The sequence below is a fragment of the Doryrhamphus excisus genome, chromosome 16, assembly GCF_030265055.1.
Source record: "Doryrhamphus excisus isolate RoL2022-K1 chromosome 16, RoL_Dexc_1.0, whole genome shotgun sequence".
Classification (NCBI taxonomy): domain Eukaryota; kingdom Metazoa; phylum Chordata; class Actinopteri; order Syngnathiformes; family Syngnathidae; genus Doryrhamphus; species Doryrhamphus excisus.
Window position 1 is genome coordinate 9,556,067 of NC_080481.1, and position 21,694 is coordinate 9,577,760.

Below are 21,694 nucleotides of genomic sequence, written 5' to 3' on the forward strand. Positions count from 1 at the left end.
AGACAGTATACACATGCATGAGGGGGTGGTTTCATCACCAAAACATCAAGTTTGGGTACCAAGGTCAGAACAGATCAACACAAACCATTGACCTGAGAGAGAACATTGTGATGTCCTTGCGAAACTCACATACCTTCTGCTTGCCAAAGCTAAAGAAGAAATACCATTATAAAATCGGAACAGACCCGCCCAAAGCTGAGACTGACCAATACAGGAAGAGGATCTGGGAGAAGGAAGCGTTACACAACACCAACACCAACATCCAACGGTTGGCAGACTTACATCCAGACCACAGCAATCACCCAGAGCAAGATCCAACCATCACGAATTTATGCAAGAAAGAGTGTCCAAGATGAAGAGATTGACAGCACCAGAATCCAACATGCTAACTGCACTCCATGGCCGTCTGGCCACCTAACAGTGGCTAACCCAAGGTCAGACAGTCCTTATCACAGACAGTCCTATCCCTTATAAGCTTATCACCACATGGAAGCTCCTATCAGACATCATAGCAGCCAAAGTGAGTAAGGCAATGCAAGGCAAGTTTATTTGTAGAGCATTCCATAAATCATTCCATAAAACAAAGAAAAACTGAAAGAGTAATTAAAAATCAAGAGTGCAGTTTAAATACTTTCAGTTGCTCCATTAAGTTGAATATAAGTGTTTTCATCTTAGATTTGAACATTACAAACGTTGAGGACTGTGGTATATCTTCTGGAAGACTGTTCCAGACTTTGCACAAGAAGGAAGCCAAAAACTTACCACTTCCACAAAGCTGTGCTCTACCATGTCAGACATGCCATGGCTGACTGCATGCAGTTTTGAGATAACATATTGTCATGATGTCCCATCAATGTTTTGTGTCATTACTGATTACATAGTGACCAGAATACTACAATGACTTGTCTTTGCCTTTTGACTAATAATGGCCAATAAATCAACCAAAAATAGTTTTTTAATTAATAGATTTTTGAAAAAAAAACAGAGTGAGGCAGCAATGTTCAAACCACGATGTTGGTGAGGGATGACATTATGCTACCATTTTAGTGTGCTAAAATGTTGAAGGAAAACTGCAATTTTGGGGGATTTTTTTTATATTTCAGATTTTTATCTATGACATTGTGGAATTTATTTACTTCAAATCACTAAACCTTCCCATGACAATTGTCCACACAAATTTTTTCAGTGACATTAATTAACTCGGAGACGAATACAGGTGATCATATAGTGGCAACATTGACATGTATTAAACGGTAGAGAGAAAACTGATTTTTTTTAACGAAAGAATGTGTCTGCAATGTGTGATAAATAGTCTCTATGCCCTTCACTAGCTACTTGATGGTGTAGCTCCAGGCGGGGGTGACGATAATGCAGCATTCTATAAATCTGCAATTGAAAGCACAAAGATGAGAGTTGAAACCTAAACCCTTTTATGACACGTATTTATGAGTCGTCATGCAGTTTGGGGCGTTGCAAAAAGGTCCTAGATCAGCGGCGTTGCAGCGAGATGTCTGATAAATGTCACTGTGAGCCACTCCAACCTAAGTGGCGGCTGACATTTTATGATCAGAGCAGTGTTGAGCTGCAAAACATCCGCATCCTGTCTGCACAATGATGTATGGCCTCTGAGGCGCCATCAGATAGAAGGCCTATTGCTTTCCTTACACCACATTGCTGTTACTATCAGATGGAATAGCCCTCACCATCCTTATATACTTGTGGGTTGACTTGTACAGAAGTTAATTGCCCCTCCAGAAATCATGCAGCACCACCATGATGACTCATTTGGACTGTCATACGAGCTGTGTCCCAAACCACAGTCTGCACCTAATATGCATTTGCCGACATCCTTGCACTGCGGTGCACAAAGTGCTGTCCCAACTCATTGCAGCTCAAAAGGTTCTTTGAATGTTGCCAACAAATGTGCCCATCTCTGACTATATTTTGAAGTGTTCAGGTTGTTTACAACCTGCTATATCTAAAGATTCTTTGCGTACCCAGCTCTGAAGAATTTCAATATAGCGACATTAAATGGAGCGAAAGAGTGATTTACAAAATGTACGTATGTATAGCCTTTTTACTCATTAAAAGAGCTAAGGCCAGCTATTTAAAGCTTGGTGTGACCTTACATATTGGCTAACACACAAGACTTTGGCTGTCACATTATTGAGCCATGTGCATGATGTATGGTCACAGTGGGGATGTGTAGACAGCTCCGAATGCAGCGACTTTCTTTTTTGGAATTTGGAAGAAAAGCCTTCCAATTGTTAGACCTGAAGAGATTGACTTGACAAAGCACCAGATTTGATTGTCTACTATATTGGGAAATACGAGGGTAAAGGTGACTAGGTTATTTCATGTCTGGAGGGCTCGAGGTCGTAAACAGGTTTTGTATTTTTCTAGAAAAATATTGGACTTCTAAATAAGAAATCCTGCTTGGTGGAAATAAATTTATCACAGTCAGGTCTGGAACCAATTTATGGGTGAGGTGATTAGTTTAACTTCTGGTGTATAAGACACACTAGTGTTGGAGCCACACCTACAAATTTAGAGAGAAAAACAGATATATACAACTTCAATAAAATGTGATGTGAAAATAATGTGGCAAGAAATATGATCTAAAAGAAGATGTATCTTTTTTCGATATTTAAATGTCTTGGGATGTTCTCATCGTGGCACATGGGTTGGGTGCAAAATGCGTTGTAAAACTGGCACCATACATGCAATTTGAAAAGTGGTCAATGAATTGTGCCCCCTGTCACAAATACAATCTTAAGTCCAGTAAAAAGTGTATTTCACATTTTGCGGTCATAAACACACTAAAGTTAGAGTGGGTGTTTTGAATAGAGCACTGAGCTGTGAGAGAATTTTCAAGGCAATTCCACCTATGGGGTCAAACATTGGGGTTTAATAACAGCACCACCATGAGGTGTATTTATCAGACATCACAGGCAACACAGTTGGGGTGCAGATTTTGCTGAATTTGTACTCTTTTGTGTGCAGCCGTTCAGGAGTAGAAGAGTTTGCTTACACAAACAGCCAATCAAAAAAATTTGTACACCCCAAGGACTGTAGTTTACATACAGCTTTATTTACATCAAAAATTAGATTTGGAATCAGTGTCATCGTCAAAGAAGTACCATAATCATAACAGATAGGCAGTTCCGCCATGCATTGGATCAACCAAATTGGAGGAGTCCACATCTTTTTGATGACAGAGCAGCGTCTTTCTCTGCTGCAACAGTACCCCCCCCCCCCACCACCACCACACACACACACACACGATCCAAATTGGCTTTCAACTAATTTACTAAATGAAAGTACAGAGATTAAAGAAGTCAGAGATTAAAGAAGTCAATTCAAAGTATCTCACCCATGCCTAATTTACTTAGTGTCCATCATAACAGAGTTAATGCCGCCTGGATTGTGAGCTCCAGTGTCATAGTATTTTTGCCCTTAGGGTCATCTGGGTCTGACTGATCAGGGCCTTAAAGCTTTATTGTAACGTATATGGCTCTTTCTTTTGACCTTTTCGAATCAATGTGGTTCACATGCACTGCCCGAGCATTTGAAGTAGGGAATTGGGAGCGATGCAGCACTGATGTTGCCCCCAAGTGGTTCAGTGTCACCGCGAGCAATGTTGTCAGTTCTCCAGCAGAACTCAAGATGACAAGCAGCTGCAGCAAAATTAGCAGGCAATAAATTTTGCAAAGGGGGTGGGTATGTAGGGAGCTTGTGGGCGCCTGGTGAAAAGTCCGCCTTTAGCACCATCGAGGGAGTCAAAGGAAAATGTCAACCAAATGGTCCATTTGTTGGCATCTGGTGTCATCCAAGTTGATCAACCACTGATTATGTCAGATAGCAGTAAAGTCACCTGGCATTGCTCTTAAGGCATTCATCAAAACAACTTACATAAACCTACTAATGTGAGGTATTTAATGGGATTTTTTAAAATGCATGTCTGTGTTACGAAACACTGAAAGCAGGGAATCTAATTTTACAGATGTTGGATGTTCACAGGCAGATGTCAGGCAACTGCAAAAGCACACACACAATGTTCATGTGTGTTCAAGGGCACATCCCAGGTTGCATTTAAGTGGAGAGCATTAATCAGGCACGATTGAGCTGCCGCTGATTAGAAATTACCGGATACCACTCTGACATGACAGAAATGCCAAATGTACAAAACTCGCCCCCCAAAAAAGACATTATGTATATTGCATCTAATAATCCCAACCTGTTTGTCTTGTTTGTTTCCCCTTTTAACCTCAGGTACTTCTGCCAGAGTCCTCTGAGCCTCAGGGTTCTGTGTAGTATCTTTGCAGTTCCCAGGTTGAGATTCTTAAATAACAATGTGTTTTTTTTTAATTAAAAAAGAAAATCTCGAATATCACAGCTGTGACTGTCAGCTGTGACAGTCAAACAGTTGACTCAGGTCTTGTCCATTTTTTCCTGATCCGCCTTGAGATAGTTCCCCTCCTTCTCCTTCATTGGAGGCCAGTCCTGTTTAATTAAACTGATTGGACTTGATTAGGAAAGCCACACACCTGTCTATTAAAACCTTACAGCTCACAAAGCATGTCAGAGCAAATGAGTATCATGAGGTCAAAGGAAATGCCCGAAGAGCTCAGAGGCAGGATTGTACCAAGGCAGGGATCTGGCCAAGGCTACAAAATAATTTCTGCAGCACTCAAGGTTCCTAATTATGGCCTCCATAATCCTTAAATGGAAGAAGTTCAGGATGACCAGAGCTCTTCTTAGACCTGGCTATCCAGGCAAACTGAGAAATCGTGGGAGAAGAGACTTGGTGAGAGAGGTAAAGAAGAACCCAAAGATCACTGTGGCTGAGCTCCAGAGATTGGAGAAATGGGAGAGTGGAGAAATGGGAGAAATTTTCACAAAACCAACTACCACTGCAGCCCTCCACCAATCTGGTCTTTTTGTCAGAGTGGCCAGACGGCAGACTCTCCTCAATGCAATGTTCATGTTCACCTTCCAACAAGACAATGACCCGCAGCACACAGCTAAAATGACAAACGAGTGACTTCCGAACAACTCTGTGACTTGAATGGCGTAGCCAGAGCCCAGACTGAATGATGTCTTGATGGCAAAGATATCTCTCTCTTTGAACATGGTGGTACAGTAATGAAAAAAATTAGATTACCCTTGCTTCTTAAACTTTTTTGTTCACTTTAATGCCTGGCACAACTGAAGGTACATTTGTTTGGACAGATATAATGATGACACAAATAGCTCATAAGAGTTTAACTTAAGAGATGATATCACGCAACCTCCATGGTTTTCTTGATCATAAAAGTCACTTCTATTCTTATATGAATAACCATAACATTGTACTTCCAAAAGATTTTACTTTTATGAGCTATTATTGTTTTCATCATTATATTTATCTAAACAACACTACCTTTACTGCGATTGGCTGGTGACCAGTCCTGGATGTACCCCGCCTCTCGCCCAAAAATAGCTTCCACAGGCTCCAGCATACCCACGGCCCTAATGAGGATAAGCGGCATAGAAAATGAATGAATGGAAGAACTGTAGCGTTTAGTTTTACCAGGCATTAAAATAAACAAGATTTTGAGGTTGGATGCAGTGAGACAGTCTTTTGAAACTTCTTAAAAGGGCCTGGGGGTTATGGAACCAAAAAGTCAAGTGGTAGACCCAAAAAAATATCAACGGCCCCGAGCTGACTGTCAAGAAACAGAATGATCCTTGGCCCGAATGAAGGTTGTTACTGGTGCTGAGTGCAGTCCAATAACTATCAAACGCCATCCGTGAGAGAATGGGTTTTAAGAACAAGCCTTCAAAGGCTTCACCTCCCTCCACAAAATTTCCCATTTGGAATTTTCAATGTTAGACATGATAAACAAGAATGGCACGGACACTCATTACGATGTAATTTTTGACATTTTGATATCTCTTTTAGTGGGGTTTTGGGGTTTCTTTTAGCTATGGTCTTAGACATTACTATGTCAGTAATGGTTGTTTAGCAATACATTTCTTAATCAAAACATGTTTTGTCTCACTCCCAATGTTCCTTTTTGCATTTTGAAGCTTAAGATCTAACAATGCAAAATGTACACAGCATTCCAAGTACTTGATTTGGACAGCGGCATCAACTAATTTTTTCAAAGTAATGTCATTCATGTTGATATTTCATGCCAAACATAATATATGTTTGTGGCGCTACAAGATTGCTTAGAGACCTCATTCATATCCTTGCTGAAGAGGTTGACAGATATGTAACACAATGTTTCAGGAAGGTACCTGCTTGTTATACCTGTGATTAGAGTTGCCATAAGTTTACGATTTGCCACCACTAAAAGCTAGCTTGTCATAAGATCTTTTGTGAATGCCACACATGGATCGATATCTTAGCAAGAAGCCATTCACAAGCCTGCGAATTAAATGAATTGATAAACTGCAGAGTTGGAATCAATACTGCCCTATTTCTTTTTAAACATGCCGCATATTACAAGACTTGCTATCACACTTCAGGCTTCCGAGCACAAAAATTAATGTAACCTAAGTGAGAAAAACAACAGTGCCTAAATGATAAATTGTGCGTGTCTCAATAGGTTCCAACAAAACCCATTAACAGCATCAACGGTGGCTGCATCTCACAAAGCTACTTAGAAAAGTTGCTTGTACGTATTGAATTTGTTCCACAAGCCGATTATATGAACAGTACAGATCAATTCAAATATCAAATGGTTCTGCTGCTACGATGAAGCTAGTAGGAGCTGCATGACTGAATCAGAAATGATGTGTGGAAAGAACACTGCAGAAAGAAGATTTGTGTTGGGGGGGGGGGGGGGCATGATCCTGCTGGGGCCCTAATGGCTGACATGATAGAATACCAGCACACATACAGTACACAGAAAGACACTTACTCTGTGTCATTTAAAATCAATAAGATCAGCATGATGCATGTTGTAGGTCCATTAATTCCGCATGCACCGATAATATGTGCAGCATACATGTCATGCAATGTAACCAATGGGAGATAATTTAATGTATAACTTATTTTTATGTAGTGTTACATTAAATACTCCTACCAATGAATTGATAATTTGACATTTGTATTGTGATGACTCAAGAGTATTATGATATCAGACAATAAGAATAACTCAGCAATAATTAACCTGGACCTCTGCATGGTTGAATGTAATACTTGCGAATCACACAAGACGTCCCCTTGAGCAAGGCACTAAAACTAACTGCTCATGAGTAAAATACAGTTGCACAGTCTCTGAGACATCCATTTCAGACAAGACAATCAACCCTTGGGATAAAATAAAGAATAACAGCTACTCCCATTCAATTGACTCCTTATTCACTGGTCCTCTATTTGGGGATGTGGAAGTGAACTGGTACATGATTCTGTTTGATTCTTGGCTAGATAATTGGAAGCCTTGCGCCACAAAGGCGTTGCCACTGCCTTGGCCGGCCAATGTACACAATGTACTTAAAACTTGTGATGCACTCACTCGCTCCCCCCCGCTTTACCCCCCTGAGCTGGCAAGGTTTCCCTGAATGCACGGAGAAAATAATGCATCCCAATTTTTTTCCTATGGACTGTGCTTGCTGTTAGTGGATTTGAAAATGTGTGCGGGATGAAAGAAAGTAAGTATATTTACTTCTTCTTCACTTATTCACTTACAGGGCCGCCTTGCCACATCCAATATGGCGTCAATGTCCATACTTGATGAAGGCTCTCTTACTGTTTCCCAGCATGTTTTGCTGTACTGTTGTTGAAATGGTTAATAAGTTACATGTTTAGAGCTCACATAGTTGTTGGTTGTAAATGTAATAAAAAAAAGTAAACCTGGATACAAGGACAAGTAAAAGGGGAGCAAAAGTAGAGTGGGACTTAAGGTGAGTGTATGAAGTAGCAGATAACAAACACAGTGATTTCACTCCTACTAATAGAAGACATACACAAAAACAAGCAACAAGAATAAACAATGTAAAATGAAAGCAAAGGACATGGAGACAAAACCGCAGCCAAAGGGCAGTCCAGTGTCTGACGGCTGCCAAGGCAGCGTGAATAAAGGGGTTAAATGGCAAACTGATTGCAGGTGTGCACCTGGTGGCTCCACCCCAGAAACTTCACACAAAAGCTACTGCAACACATAACACAGAGAAGCAGTGAGCGACAGAAGTGACAAGACGGGATCATGACACTTGTATGAGGATGCCCTTTACACAAGCAGTCATCTATCACATAAAAAAAAAAAAAGGAAATTGCTGTCAAGAGCAGGCCTTTGTTCACGACTTCAACTTGCACAGCACATTTAATGTCACAATCCTGCACTTGAACTAAAATGGCCGCTTTACCCTTCTTCACTTCTTGAGCATTTGCCTCATACCCGCACAATGTAAGTGGAGTATATATATACATATATATTCATTCATTCATTCCTTTTCTACCGCTTTTTCCTCACAAGGGTTGCGGGGGTGCTGGAGCCTATCCCAGCTGTCTTTGGGTGAGAGGTGGGGTACACCCTGGACTGGTCACCAGCCAATCACAGGGCACATATAGACAAACAACCATTCACACTCACATTCATACCTATGGACCCACACATGCACGGGGGGAACATGCAAACTCCACACAGAGATGGCCGAGGGTGGAATTGAACCCTGGTCACACAAGTGTGTCTGTATGTACAGCAGTGTATCTCTTGGCTGCACTGATTCTAGTAGACTATATGAATGTTAGCTTCTTACAGCACTTACAAGTACTTCAGTACTCAGTAATCCAGTACTCAGTACTGGATTTACTGAGCCATGTGTTTTGTGTCTTTTATGCCATACTGATTATTCTGGGTTTAACCATGGAACATCACGGCTGGATTTAAAAAATAAGAAGTTGGCATGCCAATAAGAAATACCTGCCAGTGATTTGAACCTTGTGCAGTGTCACCAGTCCATGTCCTATACAAATATGATTTATGTTGTCACCTCAGTTTAGCTTGCAGGTTTATAAGCATGACGGGGTGGTGATGCCCAGAGCAGATTGCTAAAAATCTCTATGGACTTCAGATTCAGACACTCTTGTAAATTTAATTTTTTACTTGCGTTTTGTCTTCATCAATATTTTACAGTCAGACCCTCCCTTGCTGGTTGAAAACAGCCTGTTTGTACATGTTGCATGATTTGTTTGTCATTTTGGGAGTTTTGCACATTGTGGGTATAAGGTTATTGTAGGTGCCACAGATACTGTACCCTTGTTGCTGCTGAGTTAAAAATGTAATGAAGCAACTGCCACTGATGGAAAGTAGGATTACTCTTTCAGTACTACTAAAATGTAGGCACATGCAAGGAGGTGTGTATAATCTGGTACTGATACGCAGTGATGTGTATATCAGACACTTCTTAGACCCATTTATTCATTCATTTTCATAAACTGTGTATGTAATAAATGTGTGCAGCTTTTCCTTCTCCAAGAAAAGTTCTGACACTTTGTTGTAAAAATTAGTTTGGGTACATAATCCTCCATCCTGGAGGATAAATGTTCAGTAAAACAATAAATTTGAATGCATTTGACTTGGTGCAAGCTAGGTGCTAGCGGATGATGAATGAAAATCACTTCAAGATGCAGCAGTACTGCAAGTCCCTTTCGTATGACATTTCTACGCATTTTATTCTCTCATGAGCAAGAATTATGATGTCACACTTACATTAAAGCAGTGGTTTTCTGTCATGGCCCCGCAGAAATGTAATACTGGTAATTATTATATTAAATAAAACTAAATAAATCCTACAGACCTGCTCTCATGTTCAAAAACACACTAGAAAATACATTATTTTGGGGGTAAACCTTGCTGAGTATGCCTTTTGTGCTCAATTATAGCTCTTATTATTGAGTGGGAATAAATGAACAGTCAGCCTTGGTGCAATTACAAAGTGTCGAGTGAACGCTGAGGAGACATAAAAGGGCAAGTTCAGTGTCACACAAGTCTTCACAGTCTAATTGGGACCCAAATGTTTTCTTTTTTTGGTAAATGCACTTTACTAAATACCATTTTAGAGACAAAGCGGCATAACAATGGGTAAGAGGCAGCAGTGGCCACCGCCATAACTCATGTCCAGATAAACGACAGACACATGGAATTCAAACTATTTTATTGTTATTGCAACAGACTGAATCTCACTCTCCTCCCAAGCATTTAAATATTGAAACACAACTTAATATTAAAGATGTATCACAACCTGTTTTTCCACATTTGACGTTTTCAGTGCGGTGTCTTCCAAACAGGGTGGAAAACAACTTCATTTATTCATATTATGTATTAATGCATGCACTTTGGAATTGGCAGAGAGGATTACCGTATGTCTAAAAAGTGGTTGTTAGCAAACAATATTTTATTAAATACCATGTAATTTTCAGAGCTTGTCTTATAGCTTGCCACAAAATGTCAAGTAGAGGGTAACAATCCAAAAGCATCAGTCAGTGTGAGAATTGCATGGTGAGCCTGAATAAAAAGCTGGATTCGTAACAAAGTTTGTTGCTTTATTGAAGTTGTTGTTGCTGACTCGGTTGGTTAATACTCCTTTCACACTAGACAAAAAACCCATTAACGCTAGCTAATGACTGGATTTAGTCTACAATTGGAAACTGGCTTTCATTCAAATGACTGCAGTAGTTGGAAGTATTGATTAGCCCCAGCTCCATTTGACGGCAGAGTGAACACTGCACAAGGGTGGACAGGCAAATTTTCTGCTACTTGTCAGGAGAGAGTCAATGATCCACCATATTTATATATAGAGGCTGCACATGCAGTTGCTGAGAGATGCATTCAGTGCCATGAGATTCTAGAAGATTCTAGAGATGTTAGAGAAGTAGCTATTGGCTGTCCTAGAAATCACTCGATGATGTAATTCACCAATTTGCATATATTTGCATATGATGTAAGCGATGCTGTAGGAAGAAAAAAGCATAATCTCATAGGACAGACAACAACACAGGTAAAAACATCTTAATTAGGTTTAGAACTACAAATAAACCTGATTCTTAGTTTGTCAATTTAAAATTGGCCACTTGATATTTTGTCTCAGCCAGCGTATAACATCCGTATTACATCCGGACTCGCCTCCAACCTCCACGCTTTATCTTGTAGTTAGCATTACTTGTTTAATTTATCACACATTCACACATTCTGACATGTAAGTGACCATGTCCGAATGAGGATTGAGTGTAATGAGTAGTAATTTAATGAAGATTAAGAAAAAATTACATTTTACATCCGGCTGTGTAAAACAGGGCAAGATCCACCCTGGCGATGTCGTGCCTCGCACATGTGTGATTCATGGATGTGTAGAGAGCTCCACTATGCTCTCAGTTTGCTGTGGCAGCTGAGCATTGGCGGCCTTTGACTGCCTGGGGTGTGGCGGATATCTCTGCAGCACCCGCTGCTGCTCAGTGAGAACACAATCGGCTGAACAATACGTGCTTACACTTTTAAGTCCCTAAATATCAGAAAACTCTCCAACGACGGCAGAAAAAGTCGCTAGATTTGTTGCTAGTTGCACTCTTTGTGAAAATATGTCGCCAAAATGGTTTGGAATGTCACCAAATGTAACAACAAAATTACCAAGTTGGCAACACTGCATCTCATCGCCCTGCATGACGTGAAATGAGGACACTGCTTGATTCTCATTATGTCATCACCCTTTGCAGCCTGTTGGCTATGACATAAACAGATGACATGATTAAACGTTTCATAATAAAGCTGAAATCAGCTGTTTGTTAAACCAAACCCTGAAATTGTTGTGAATGTACAGTAGGTGATCAACAGAAGCAAGCGGAAGCATTGACTAATTTGCACAAGCATGACAAGCAATGACTTTATATATGTGTATATACACAAAAGTCAGAAAAAAAACATGCATAAAATAACCAAGTTGTCATAGCTTCTGATAAAACTATAACTGCTAGTACATCAACATTTTACATCCTTCAACTTTAGCTTTTGTTTTTTTCTACTCTATTTGAAACAGTTCAGACGACACTTTGAAGCTCATCTTCCCGTCTCATCGCCAAGCCCCACATGTCGCCACAGCCACCTTCCCTGCAGCTTAGCCGCAAACGCTGCAATATGTTGATCTTGGAAAATGTGACCTGGGACTCATAATGCCGACAGTGATCTAAAGTATGATGAATACTAACCAAAACAGCAGTTATTGTTGCATTTGTGGGTAAATTTGCATATATTTGAGCGTTCATGTTGTACAAGGAACCCTGATGAACATAAAGAGAGTCCCTCTGGGTTAGGAACAGGGCATCCCTGAAAATATGCTAACTTGCCTTGAAAGTGCTGAAACAAATTCAATTCAAGTGCATCTGGTAGTTGAAAATTGCTTAACTCCTCACCCAGCGGAGCAATTTCCCGTCCTAAGAAACAGCCATTCTCATAATGAACTTGTTGAATGATTACATTCAAATGTAAGGGGAGTTACTTTAAATGAAGATAATTCACTACTGGAAGATCATTGTTGAACATCTCATCTTCCTCTCATGTTTCATAATGAGTCAAGCTTGCTCTCACTTTCCTACTTTTCCCATCTGCCTGTGATGAGTATATTCTGAGCATACTCCAAAATAAATCCCTCAAGTGTACAAGCCTAGGTACCTGAATTTGTGGGGACATTTATTGTAGTGATATCCCAAAGGGGTAGCCTCCGCATCTCGTGTTCTGGGGACATGTTGGAAACATCATTTTAGAATTTTTTTTGGAAAGATTTTCGGATTATTGTAATCCTAAGGGGAGCAGTTTTTTAACTAAGGATTTGAGGTGCCTCTGACCTTGGTCACTAGCGCGCATGCAGATATATGCAAAACTGTGATCGCTGCACACCTGCAGACACATTTTATATTTTGAAGCTCTAGTTAGAACCCCTTTAAGATCCCACAGTGCAAAATGCAAAAATGTGGAGTGTTCATATTGTGCAAAGGCTAATGCTGTTATGTTATATCAGCCTGTGTCTATAATAATGTAGCGGGCAGCTCAACATGTACATCATTAACTCACAAATATTTAAGTAATGTTAGCCAACAAGCTAATCACTTCAGGTATGCAGAGCTGTTGTTAATGCTCCATATCCACTCATTCACACAGATCACTTTGAAAAAGGAGGGATTTTTACAAAACATTGGTGACAGTTCAGAAATGCATAAAGATACATATGTCTAACCTGTGTGAAATTTAATTTGTCTCCAATATTTCCAGGCTTCAAATACTACAGCAGCTGTGGCAGTGAGAGAGGGTCAGTAGAAAGGAAAAGCAGCAGGTAATCAGAGAATTGTAGGACAGGATGAGACAACATGCTGTAGAGACTGCTCAGGCAGACGCAACAGTTGAGACCCAAACAAAAGGGCATCAAGCAGATCAGACAAGCAGTTTTCACAGTTATAAATAAATGATATATTATTATAATTATTTTATTTGCCTTTATAGAGAGGACTGTATTGATCAAGGTATTATTTAAAATCTTTCCATGAACAACTACAAATTATAAAACAATTCAATTTTTGCCTCATCACATTATTGATGAGATACTTGTAATCTTGGTAAGGGCACTGAGGACACAATCCTATGTGAAATCGGGGCATCAAAGGCAATCGTTTTGAGGTTGATGAGAGCACGGATATTGCTGTGGCCAGGCAGCTTTATTTGCAAGTCTGGTATGGAAGCAGAATTTCATCAAAATCCCACACATCCTTGGTCATAAATGTGAATACTGAATACGGTGTTTTCGCTCAGATACCTGGGTAAAAAGGGATATGCCTTTAATCAGTTCTTGGACCAGTTGGAATTTTTTGATGGCAAAGCAAACACTTTTGGGACTGATGGATTGAGTGGGGACTGATGGAGAAATACAATCTACAATTATTTTTATGATTGTATGTTTGTTCCTGGATAATCCTGAAGGACTTGGGTCCTTTAACATTCGGCATAAAGAGAGAGGCGGGGTCAAGGAGATGACCAGGCAAGGCTGGAGAAGTTGGACATATTCCAATGAGAGATACATAATCATTTATATCAATTGCATACCTCTAAATACCCCTAATTGTGAAGTGCACCTCGTGACACCACACCCTCGGGAAGTCAGGGAGTATAAAAGGAGAAGACGAGGAAGCAAATGGAAAGAGGCATCAATCTGCATTGACAAAAACAACAGCTCTATGGCCATTTTATTATTTCTTCACTAGACGTGGCAACAAGAAAGCTATACAAGGTGTAACACCAGTGTGGTCTTTTTTTCTGTCCCCTTTGGTAGTCATTTAAACTTAAATGCTGTAATTGGTTCCTCAACTGTGTTGCTCAAAGGGCTTATTATTTTTACTGCTAAACAGACTAACAAATTGAGAAAGGAAGCAGATGATTCTCAACAATCATCTGTCTTTGGTGGGAGAGAGTGGAGGTGGGAATAATTAAAGAGTCAAAAAAGTGTTTTTCTGTGCTCTACATTATTTTAGCCAACAAGTGTTGGGTTCTTACACAGAGCATACCGTTCTGAGTAAAGGTTTGTGGCATTCTTCATTTTTTCTTCTATTCCTGTCATTTTAAGTGTTTTTTTTTTTTTTACAATAATTATTGCACTTGGCTTTAGTATACGGTTTGTATCAAGTCAACCAATAAGATTATGTTATGGATCTCTTTAACTGTGGAAAAAATAAATAGTTTCTATAAAATCCGTCTTGAGCCCTACAAAGATTTTTTTTTTCCTCCGCACAAAATCGTTGCTGAGCGGGTTTAAACACAAGTCAGCACTTTGGAGCTTTAGAAGCTTGATCATTTGCAGCTGAATTTCAGCACTAACACCACGCGACACATGGCTCTCATGATATACTCAGGATGCTACTAGCACCATCTTTTGCTTGCTCCTACCATTCCTGAGCCATCCCTCTGTCTGATTTCTTCAACCAGTTCCCTGACTTCTGATGTCATTCCCTGCAGCATGACCTCAAAAGTAGGACACACTTTCAACTGCCAACACTTTAGCACCAGTGCTTAATAAAGTGGAAAACATGCACCACTGCCTGCTTATACCAAAATTAATTAGCACAAAAATACCTGTCATGCACATTCTAATTACAGGCCACTCACTGTTGCAGAGACAGCCTGCGGCGCAAGTGTTCAAGATGCCAGCGAGAACCAGGTCTACTCCAAAACGCTGTGCTCTAGCTTTTTTCTGTCATTGTTCTTTCCTCCCCTGACTGCATCGTTACATATAATTTCATAATACAACTTGTCTTTGACAAAACAAAAGCGTTTTCTTTCCCCAAGCACACATTTCCAGTGTGCAGAGGCAGACTGTGACAAAAATGTGCGTTACTGATCGAGATATGATTAAAACTGAAAATTGTAGAACTCCGTCGTACCTACAAACCTACGCCACCCACCAGTCTCCTATGCCTGCCCATTCCTCTGATCTTAGCTATGCTCCACATATTCTTTGAAGGAGAGATTTAATTGGACCTCCACAGAAAGTGCTGTCACATTAACCAAGCAGAAAAACAGAGATTGGCTGGTCATGCTTCTATCGGAAGTCACAGATTGCTTCCAACAGACAGTGATCCCAATAATATCACTGCAACACGATGGAGGAGTAGAAATATCGAATCAAACGCAAACATGCATTCTGATAGCACTTTGAAGGCACACATGACCAAACAATGGCCAGATGCGTTTGTGGTAATTATACAAGACCTTGACACGCATTATGCGGAATGCGGAAAGATAAAGTGCCCATTGTATTTACAGCACAGAATTGTGAAGGATGAAAATGCATGGAACAACTGCTGAAGAGAAAGTTATCCCAATCAAACTAAAATTTTGCTTTCCAGCATCTTACTCAAGGACAAATTTTTGTTGGAGATGCATTCTTTTTTGTGTGTGATGTTCGAAGTTTGAAGTTAATTTAGTTTAAGAGAATACATGCATGAAAAAATAATCCTCATTTTCCTTTACATTAGCTGCCTAAAGGCTTCATTATGGGAGAACGTTGCCACGACGCTGACCTTTTTGGCGGCATCTTGATCCCCCTTCAGCAGGGGCTCAGCTGGTGACTTGTTATTCTATACCAAAACACTAGGGGGCATTGATTGACCGACTCTCTTGTTGACAAGCTATTTAACTTCAGGTGTAGAAGTTGTGAACAGTGCCGACTGAAGCCCATATGTTTGGCAGTTTTATAAATTGTTGGACATCTGGCAATCCCTGTACTGGGGAAAGAAAGTATAACTGCTCATATTTACAATACTCCTGAATTTGCTTCGTTTGTTTTTTGTTTTTGGCAGCTGTAAAAAAAACAATTTCGCAGTGTTGCTTCCACCGACAACTGTTACAATTGTAACAAAATGAAGCCTTAACGGGGAGGGTCAGTTCTGGAAAAAAAAAAAAAAAAGCTATTTTGCTTAATGAGCCAATGGTCGTTGAGTTTTAAGTCACCACAGCTCTTCCGAGGTCGACCCATCCAGTTAACTGGATCGCTTATAGTCAAAGCCATAGCCATCCGTGGTTAGTGTATTCCAATCCCATTTGAAGAGGCACCTGCATGTTTGCGTGCTCAATGATGATGCTAATAAATGCTTACGGGCTGTTAAGAATGAATAAAACATGGAAATGATGTTCCCTCGGGATGTTATGAGAATTTTAATCAGTCGATATGTTGTGTGAAAAAAATCTTTTTTGCCATAGACACACACAACATGTTTCAACATAAACTGAAGCATTATTTAAAAGAGAAATCCACAACTTTCCAATGGTCAACCACCCACTTTTCCTGGGAGACTCACATATTTGACTCTTTCGATTTTGAATTTAAAGAGTGCATTTGCTGGATTGTTTTTTTTTTTTCAGTGTTAACTATCTTCACCTGGACAGAAAGACATCTGCACGTTGTCCATTCTATTCCATTTTTTCTGCTTATCGAGGTCTGGGTCGCAGAGGCAGTAGTCTCAGTAGGTCTCTGGCCACCTCTTCCAGTTGTGAGCTACAATCCCTCCAGCGTGTCTTTAGTCTGCCCCAGAACATTTGCCTTCCAGCACAGCCCTCTCTTCACCTCGGTGGTCCAGCACAGTGACGGCATTGCTGCAGATGCTGAGCGAAACCGCTTGTCGACCCCAGTTCTTCAACCTTCCTATACTGGTTCTCTGGTTCTCTTATCCTGGAGTTGAAGATTTGATGAACAGGAGCCTCTGCCACCTTCCCAACACACCATTACACGTTTGGGTTTTCCAGGTCTGTCGGACATCCTCCCCCGCCACCAGACTAAAAATGGTTAAATGAACTAAAATACAAATAACAATTAAGTCACATTAAAATTGTGAATATAGTATTGGTCATCTTATCATCTTATCCTCTTGTGTATCCCCTTATGAAACTTGTGTTAACATAAAAAAACTCTAAAGGAATCAGTCCCTCACCAGCCATGAACATCACCGCACCCCACTATCTCTCAAACCACTTTATAAATTTATGCTGACAGTGATAGCTCACCCCAGTGATGTGATTGAGCTTCTCTTGACAGAGATTACAAGCTGCCCCCTTAATTGGAATGCAAACAATTAGTTCTACATCTGTGCCTTGGGACTAACCAAAGAAGGACAATCTCCAAAAGTATAGCCGTGTTTTTAAGATATCAATACTGGAATAATGGGTTTGTAGTGCAGTCTCTGTCTCAGTGATTCATCAAACTGGCTCTGTCTCAGCCAAAACAATTGATTGCTGACAATGAGGAATTCATTACACTCACTATTTTGGTTCAATGCAGCTTGTTGGTTTCATACAAAGATCAGTGACTATCCCACGTGCCATCAAAATGTCGCTATTATTAAGGCTCTCTGTCTTATTAAGGCCAATACACTGTTAATACCAGGTGAAAGTCAATCATCAATCATTTTTCCAAGACAGATACAAATTCTATGTTGTGAATTTCCTTTCTGTATAATATCGGATCTCATCTCTATTCATAGAGCAATGTAAGAGATATGAACTGGGTAATAAGATACTTACCACACTCTGGCTTGTTTTATGCATTTCCCATCATTGCTGGAATTGGAATATTAACAGGAATTTGAAAGGAAGGTTATATAATGTGGACTGGTATTACAAAATCTATGCGGGTCATATTAAACCCACAACACACACTTTGCTTGGTGTGACTGTTTACTGAAAAAATATTGCGTATTATCTCTAACTTCCAACGGGGAATAAAAACAAAATCTAAACATAATCTAAAAACATTCATATGATGCAAATCCGAGCAAATGTGATGATCAGCTTGTTTGTAATAATATGTAGATGTAATGTATGTAGACATTTGCCTAATGCCCAATAGTTGCTGTAAGCCGTACACCACGGTGTGGATATTTGCTTTATGTAGACAATATAAACTCCATTGTCTATCACAGATTTCAATCACCCACATAACAGCACACTGATTAACCTTTTCACAGGGAGTGAAGTATGGCCGATTACAGTGAATCAGCACAGACTGCTCAGCACCAAAGATGTAGAGATGTGAGCCAATGCCTGGTACTTGGGAGTTAGGGCTTTGTGGTCTTTAACAACCAATGTGAACCTTCACTCTCCACTTTATTTGATGCAGTTGATGAGGGTTGGCTCATCTTGGATGAATACCACAGAGAAATCTCTGAGTGAACCCTGTTAACCAGTAGTTTATTATGCATGTGGTTAGAGCGATAAACCCCTGTTGGAAATTACTTTTGATAAAGGTCACACGGTTAAAGAGTTTGCTGATGCCGTACACATAATAAACACACACTGGCTGCCACTGGTGTTCGCTTGATTCTAAGAAAAGTTCACAGCAAACCTATGAGGGTTTGAAATCTATTGAAGTCAGTAGTGTCTTATAGCAGTGCTGGTGTCTCATATAGGCCTTCACTTATGTAATGTAAAAATAAAATGAGGGATTGCTTCAGGGGCATTATCCCAGCTGATATAAACTGAGCATAAACTCTGTGGATTTAGAAGAGCTTCTTTTAGCCTGAATGTCTGACAGTTTTAACACATTTTAACACATCAGTTTTTTCCACATTAGCACCCCCTACTGGACTTTGGAGTACTACACAATGTACTGTATTGACCCGGATAATGCACTATATGAGAGCTCACGCTCACATGTACGCATCTCATGCCAATCACATCTCACACTTTGTGATTGATGAGAATCTAACATTCTAACTACATTTATAGGTCAGAAAAGTGGAAATCATATCATTGATCATGTCATAGGTCCCCTTTAAATTAGGTGATGTCTGTGAACACAATCCTTCAGTACTCGTAATAACTATTAAAGAGACTAGTGTTACACAAATGGACTTGGTGGTGTATTCATTTCATTTAGAGCTCTTAATATATACAAATATTTATTATCATTCCTCTTTCTATTAGTAAAATACAGTAAAAATTGGCATATTTCTGACATAGTTGTTAATGGTGATTAATCGTGAGTAAGTAGTTAAAAATCTGTGATTAATCTGATAGAAAAGTGTTTGTGGGAAAAGTCACTGACCTGCAGGAAGACCTTTTGAGTTTTTTAATCTCACAAATATTAACTATGTTAAATGTATTCACCCTGACAACCATCCTATGCTGTAGCCTCGATTCTACAGTATAATATTTCACCTGTATCCCGTCTCTGACATTCATTTGAAAGGGATAAATGCAGCACTGTCCTTAAACGCAACACAGCGGATGAGGACATTTTATCTGTGGTCCTGTCTCATCTCTTAATCAGCCAGCAAAGTTGCAGTGGGTTGTGCTATTTGTACATGACGCCGACAACGGTTCCCTCTTGGCTGATTGTCTGTGCCATCTGTCAGAGGTGATTGTGGCCAGATTGGAGAAGCTTCCTGTGTCTTCTCCACATGTCCATGCATTCTCGAGGTGAATCTGTCCACCACCAGATTACAGCAACTATAGCAAACAGGTATAATATAACAACCTGTTCCAGCGGTGTTTATTATATATCAAAATTGTCATCCAGTATATAATGAAAAAATAGACATAACATGACCTGTTCATGAGCCTTGAAAGGGTCATGTAATATTTATTTTTAGTGTTATCACTATTTTGATATATTCTGATATGTATGATATGATATTTATTTGATCATTATTTATTAGAGTTGTTTACATCACTATGTGGTACATGTATTCAATTTCAACTTGATGTATGTTCAAATAAAATTATGATCGTAGGGTCATGAAAAAAAAAAAAATTGAGAACCACCGTCCTAGACACAATCAGACCACAGTTCCAATATGTCTTTTAAATTGCCCCTTGGGATAAAGTGTTTGAATTGAATTGAATTGATTGAATTGATCCTCACACTAGCAAAAAGACCGATAGTACAACAGTACAAGTCAGTGATCAGCAAGGTCACAAGATGTCCACAGGAAGAAACTGCAGCCCTGAAGGACTGTTTTGACAGAATACAATGGGACATTTTCAGGCAGCCTGGAAAGTATGATGATGTGACAGACCGGCAGGAATACACGGGCTCCGTCATCAGCTACATTAACAAGGATGTGACAGTAGTGAAAACAACAAAGAGGCAGCCAAAACAGAAGCCATGCCTGACAGGTAATGTGAGCACCTTGAATGCAGCACAGGATGCTGCATTCAGATCCAGAATTCATGCAGCCTTTGCACTGGCAAGGTGAAGACTTAAGTGTGGAATTAAGGAAGCAAGGAGACAGTACATACATAGACCGAATCATCATTTTATTGAGCACAAGGACTGCAGGCATCTGTGACAGGGATTCAATTCCATCAGGGAATACACTTCCATCCTCATGTTTGTGTCATTCTGATCTCTCGCTTCCAGCCTATGAAGCTAAAATCACACCACAGGCACCATCATCCCTTACCAGCACCAGACAACCAAGTACTAAAACTGACCACAAGTCAAGTACGTAAGACCACTTCCAGGATCAACGCAGGCTGAATTGTAGGGCTGGGAAACATCAATTGGTGTGTTCTTAAGGATGGTGCTCAGCAGCTTTACATATTCTTGACAGAAATCTATAATATCTAATTTCAACAGGCCTCAGCTATGCTGTAAACTGGGACTGGGACTGGGTAAAATAGGACCTTCTACAGAGGTCAAAACAACAAAACACACCTGATCACATAGACAAGACTACTGTGGATAGTCTTACCACCACATGCTTCACCACTTCTATGGAGGCACGATAGACAACACCCTCACATCTGGCTTTTCGGTCTAGTGTGGAGAGGAGATAAAGCGACTAAGCAGAGTGTGGAAGATGGCAAGCAAGATAATCGGTGCTACGCTTCCCTCCCTGATGGATCTGAATGAGCAGCGCTGCATCTGCAGAGCCACCTCCACCATCATGGACCACCATCACCCCTCCCACCTCATCTTTTCCTTGTTACCATCTGGGGGAAGATACAAGAGCATTAGCAGCTGGAAAGCCTTTTTCCACAGGCTGTCAGTCTGAACAGCCTGTACCCCCTCCACAAATATACCTCCGCACATAGACATTGACATTGGAAAAAAAAAGATATATCCAAGATATATCCAAAGTTAAACTGTTGCAAAAATACAATTAAAAAGAGGCAAGGAGGATCAGTATCAATTGAAAATGTGCCTTTAAATAGTGGGATCAACAAGG